The 6,156-nt window shown below is 40.7% G+C and overlaps 1 non-coding gene across 1 annotated transcript; it reads right to left on the reverse strand.

The window, feature by feature from the left end:
- Window positions 1-4,985: 4,985 nt before the first annotated feature.
- LOC112079880 (uncharacterized) lies at window positions 4,986-6,149 on the reverse strand. The gene is made up of 3 exons (XR_011479417.1): window positions 5,931-6,149; window positions 5,790-5,832; window positions 4,986-5,685 (listed from the first exon to the last, which is right to left on the reverse strand). It is a non-coding gene; the product is annotated as an uncharacterized protein (transcript).
- Window positions 6,150-6,156: the final 7 nt, after the last annotated feature.

Raw genomic sequence — 6,156 nt, forward strand, 5'->3', positions numbered from 1 at the left:
TGTAAACCCTCGGGTGATTAAGTCGGTAGTTCAGTCTTGATGGTCGGCGGGGTCCAGGTCGATTTGGCCAAATAGGTATTGTAGCCCAAGGGTGGCTGATGGACCGTCTTCGTCTAGCGGGAGATGGGCCTAGCAAAGGCTAGCTTCCAGGCTAAGGTTCTTGCTTTGGGACAGAGACATTAGCCAGGAGTGGCACTCGATAGCAGCTAGTAGCTATAAAGCGCCATTCTTTCTGGGAAGCTTTCCACTAGATGTTGGAACATTGGCGCGGGGACTTGCTTCCATTCAGCACAAGAGCATTCGTGAGGTCGAGACTGATGCTGGGGCGATTAGGCTGGCTGCAGTCGCATTCCAATTATCCCAAGTGTCCGATAGGATGCGGTCAGGGCTTGTGCAGGCTAGTCAGTTCTTCCACAACCGACTCGGACAAATCAATTTCTGCATGGGACTCGCTTTGTTGTGCCGGGGAAACCCATGTCAATTGAAGCTCCTTAACAAACAGTTATTTGTGCTGGATCATTGCTTCCAGAGGCGTTTGGACTCGGTGGTGAGTGTTTCAACGAGGTAGATGATCTTTTACAAGCTGACGCGCTTCAGCACTCGGTGGTCCCGTTCTGTGAGCTTAATGGCATACCATTCAACAGCTGAGCCGTTGGTGCTCCTAGAGCGTTTCCACTCTCACATTACAGACTTACGGTTGACCGGGGCAGCTCTAGCAGGGAAGAAATTTTATGAACTGATAGTCTGTTGGAACAGGTTGGCATCCTATGACGGTGCGCTGAGTATGAGGCTCTTCAGTAAGGCCCATTCTAATGCAATGTTTGTCTTTGGAGATTGCTGGCTGTGTGCTGATTTTTATACAGCTTCAGCAACGGGTGTGGCCTGAAAAGGCCGACTCGCACTCATTTGAAGGGTGTCCCATCTTTTGGTATTATTGTGTACATACTGTTATGGTAGAGAAGGGCGGGTTGTGTGTCAATCTAATACACTTGTTCAAAACAGGTTGTCATTCGCACTCAGCTTATCAATCTACATGATCTAATAACCGTTCAGAACAGCACTGTGTCCATGTATTAAACATTGTATTACATTTTTACATATGAACGCAGCCTGTGACTTTTCTACTCCAACTTTCTGAAAATAAAAATGATGGTTGATTACATTAAATGATAATTTTCCCCCTACGAAATGAGCCTAACAACATATTGTCCATTTTATCCGGCTGGTGTGTTATTTAGCAATCAGCTTATTGGTCCACTTTATTGGATATTCAGAAAGTCCATTGTGGTGCTCTTATAGGTGGTCATACTATCAACAAACTATCTGTTGATAAGCAACTGCTTGCTATGGTTACGGTTAGGTAAAGATTAGGATAATGGTTCAAGGTTTAGGGTTTCGTGGGTTAATGATGTTACAGTGCTGGGGACGCTTACTCTGAACATTTTATAGTTACCAAGCTACCCAATTATTCACTTGGAAGAGTTAAGTTGCCTAAAGTAACCCTCAAGGAAAATATAGTTCACCTTAATAGTTATTTTGAAAACTTACGAATTGTTCATAATACATCTATACCTACTTCTAAATCTTGAAAGCAGTCCACTAGACACTCAAAATTGCAAGAAAATCACTCTGTTAACAGAAAGTGTAATTCTAGCATATTAAACACAAAACACAGATGTTCCAGTGAAAATCTTAGAACGAGTGGTGCATGCGAATAAGAACGAATTCGGATCCCAGCCTTTAATTTCTAAATGCATCTTATGCAAAGACTGTCATAAAAGCCATTTCCATATAGGACTCTTTACGAAAAACACTCACATACACACAATGACGACGTCAACCAATGATCATATATCTAACTCTATTTCAGTGCTCTATATTGCAGTGAGGATTCCAGTTTATATTTTGCAAGTGTGTATTTGAAGTTGATAAAGCTACACGCGCTACATGGCATAACATGATTGAGAAATTTAATTCGACTACCACCAGCTGATGCAAAAGTAGTTCAATTACTGTTGACACTACATATAGTTTAATATCTCCCAACCTTAGTTGTGAAAGTGTTACTGATATTCTGAAGAGCATCTAACAGATCGGGACTAGTTCTAGATAAAGTGTTACCGCATTTACTCACCTGTAACCAACTGATGCGCATAGTGGCTATAATGAATAGGGCTGAAGCAACCATCGGTTATTTGGTGGGCCTTTATCATTAGCTAGGATCAGGTCGCTTCCCAAACGTTGTTTCAGTCAGCCACCGCTTTCCAACTCATGGGGGAACCGTCCTCTAGCTCATATTTCTCATGAAGAATATGTGTTTTAACTCTATATGTAACTGCATTGATTTGGTCATGTTAGTTATCTTATGGGTTCATGATTTTGAATTGATATAGCAATTTATGCTCTCTGGCTCATTACTTATAAAGTGCATGTGGTCCCAATCCCTTCCATGTGTGCCAGTGTGCAAATGTGTTTAGCCATACTAGAGTCAGGATTTAAGGGCGTATTACTAGTGAGTAGTCAAATGTTCTAGCAAGGACCGTATAATATTTGTACCACCAAAGTTTTACTAGGTTGACCTAAACTATTTCACATACATTTTATTTTGATATTTTTATATGTACCGCGTTGATTGGGCTCCAGCCGATGAAGCTTGGGTTGCGCTCGTTGTACAAAGAAAACTACTGCAATTAACCATTTGATGGATTGGTGAACGAAAATAATGCATTCGAGTAGTCATGTTAAGGGTTTTTAAAATGTTTATTGGTGGCAGAGGTTCCACTTGCATGTGCTGTGACATTATATGATGCCTTGAAATAGGAAAAGGGATCTGATATGCTTTGCTATCTGGATCAAATTGTGATCAAAAAAGACACAACAGTATTGGGGTTCATTTTCAAATTTACATTGCTTAATCGATTGCTATCGGTTTATACTAGGTTTCCATTAGCATGGTATGAATGACCACACATTAAACTCTAGCAGATTAAGTCAAATAGTTAATCCTAATTCAGACCTGAATAAATTGTCTTATCACATCAACATACTTCTTTTCAGAATGATATGTTTTCTAATGATAAGGTATGATTCACGATATACAGATATTACACTTTTTCATGTTATTTTTGTGCTCGAAATGAATGATTGTTCTTTAGAAACATAGGAAACTCGGGCAGTGTGTTAGTCGGGTAAAACATCAACTGACAGTTGTATGAGTTTTGCAACACCTTGGAAATGTACAACTGAGAAGTAATTATATGATCTTAACATGCTTTTACTGCATGTTTTTTGTAACAAACAGTAATTGATGTGTAATTGGTCAACATATATAATCATTGTAGTTTGAATTCTCAAGCTGTGTAGAGCTCAATATTAAACTGCTTTCATCCTGCCGCTGTAACATTCTTGTAAATTGGGAGCTACATGATTGGTTGGGTCTGAGAGAGCATCATTTTCTTTCAATACACTCACTTTCAGCTCCTCTAAGATAATGTAGTCATTTTGGTGAGTTTTATGCATAAGGCCTGGGTTTTGAGAGCTTCGACAAGAACGTTGGACAATTTCTGGGTATGTTCACCTGTAAACATAATATATACATTTTTATTATTATAAAAAGTAATCTTCTAGTGTGCTGGGTGCAGAGGAACGAGGCCTGAGGGGTGGCTTAGTCCACATCTAGCTGTGCTGGGTGCAGAGGAACAGCTCTGAGGGGTGGCTAGTCCACATTAGCTTGTGCTGGGTGCAGAGGACCCAGGCTCTGAGGTTGGCTAGTCCTGCTTCTAGCTTGTGCTGGGTGCAGAGGAACAGGCTCTGAGGGGTGGCTAGTTCTCCTTTGCTAGCTGTGCTGTGTCTAGAGGAACCAGGCTCTGAGGGGTGGCTAGACCTTTCTAGCTGTGCTTGGGTGGCAGATTAAATAGTTTAATGTGACCATTGAGGCTAATCGATATTCACGATGTTCACAAGTTCATAGATATAACAGGGTTGACTATGAGCACAGTTCAACACCTCAGGAGTCAATGTATTTTGTCTTCTCATAGCCCTGGCATAGAGAAAAATATATCAATCAATTATTCAATGGTGACTCACGTCTGATATTATTTTGAATTGTTAGATGATTCCTTGTAGGTTCATCCAATCAAGGACTCAGGTATAGGGTAACGCTGCAATAATAGATTATCTTATCTACTCAGCTTCTCAAGATGCCTAACACATGAATAATTCCCCACCAAAATGGCAATGTCATTGTCTTTCAGCACTGGTTTGGCAATACAAACATTTAAACATTGTTTAAATATTTTAACATTGAGAATGAGATAGAGAAAATAGTAATCATCAATATTACAGTGTTTCATTAACCTTGACTTATTCGCAGCATTGTGTTTCAGCTGAATTCCAATGGCTTAAATAATTCCCCCCCTTCACCTCCATCTACACACAATAATGACTAAGTGAACAAGTTTAGAAAGTTTGACAAATTTATTGAAATGAAATACTGTAGAAACACCCTTTTTGTGTTGATCATATGCTAAACAAACATTTCAGGTATTTCCATAGTTCTGACTTTAAATCTTAGAGCCACTCAGGAAAAATATAAAACAGAATTCGGTGGGGCATAGCACACTAACTTCTCTCTGTACAGAGAAGTGACCGGAAGAAAGAGTCAGAGCATGGGAAGAAATATTCAGAGAGACCGATATGCTGTTGTAGATAGCCACTACATTATTATTGATAGTTCTCGTTTACATACGTCATAATCATTTTATAAAGTAGCACTTAGGCCTCTAGGAGTCTGAGTCATGTGAGCAATTGTAAACCAGGGCTGCCAGCAGCAGCAACCGATCCTCATTATTTTTATAAAAACACATGTAAAGCCATAATTGTGGGGGAAAACACTCATGTTTATGCAACGTAACAAACACCTAAGAATACTTCCAGAACAACTTTATATTTATTTCAATTGAGAAATATAAAGAAATTGGCCACCCCATTTCTTTATTGGTTTGGTTTGACCCCTAATTTGGTTTGACCCCTAATACACTCACAATCTTCTACAGATGCACCATTGAGAGCATCCTGTCCGACTGCATCACAGCCTGGTATAGCAATTGCACCGTTCGCAACCGCAAGGCTCTCCAGAGGGTGATGAGGTTAGCCCAACGCATCACCAGGGGCACACTGCCTACCCTCCAGGACATTTACAGCACCCGGTYTCACAGGAAGGCCAAGAAGATCATCAAGGACCCGAGCCACGGCCTGTTCAACCCGCTACCATCTAGAAGGCGAAGACAGTACAGGTGCATCAAAGCTGGGAACGAGAGACTGAAAAACAGCTTCTATCTCCAGACCATCAGACTGTTAACCCAGTCACCAATAGCTGGCCTCCGCCCAGTACCCTGCCCTGAACTTAGTCACTGTTACTAGCCGGCTACCACCCGGTACGTACTCAACCCTGCACCTTAGAGACTTCTGCCGTATATACATAGTCTTTGAACACTGGTCACTTTAATAATGTTTACATACGGTTTTACCCACTTCATATGTATATCCTGTATTCTAGTCAAGGCTCATCCTATGTAACTATTATTGGAGAGGGAAGGGGTTGGTAACTCTATGCTTTCGGTTTTTGCTCTTAATCGTCGTCGTCAGGCTCTCGCTTTCTCTTCTCTCCTTGGACAGCCTTGACTTCTGGGAGAAATGGGAAAGGTTTATTATACTATACGATACTGTACTTAGTAAAGTATCCAAACGTGAAACAGGAGCTTGTGACAAAAAGTATGAGAATTACATACCATCTTCATCGTTGTCCTCATCATCAATGCCAAGGTCTTCCTCCTGGAGAGAAGTGACAGAGCAGGTCAGCATCCACACAGCTCTCAAACCATATCCCACATTAAACTATTGGGTCACAAACAAACAAAAAAAGGTTTTACCTCCTTATCGCCACTGACCTCATCCTCCTCTCCTACTACTCCCTCCTCTTCATCACAGTCCTCCTCATCAAAGTGTTCCTTTCCATCCTCATTCCCTTCTAAATTAAAATATATATATATATATATATCACATCCATTGTCAGTCACACAGATACATTCTGACAAACCCTACAAATACACAGTAGAATTCCCTTGAATGACAAAACACCCACGATATACTAATATG

The sequence above is a fragment of the Salvelinus sp. IW2-2015 genome, unplaced genomic scaffold (genome assembly GCF_002910315.2).
Source record: "Salvelinus sp. IW2-2015 unplaced genomic scaffold, ASM291031v2 Un_scaffold10053, whole genome shotgun sequence".
NCBI lineage: Eukaryota > Metazoa > Chordata > Actinopteri > Salmoniformes > Salmonidae > Salvelinus > Salvelinus sp. IW2-2015.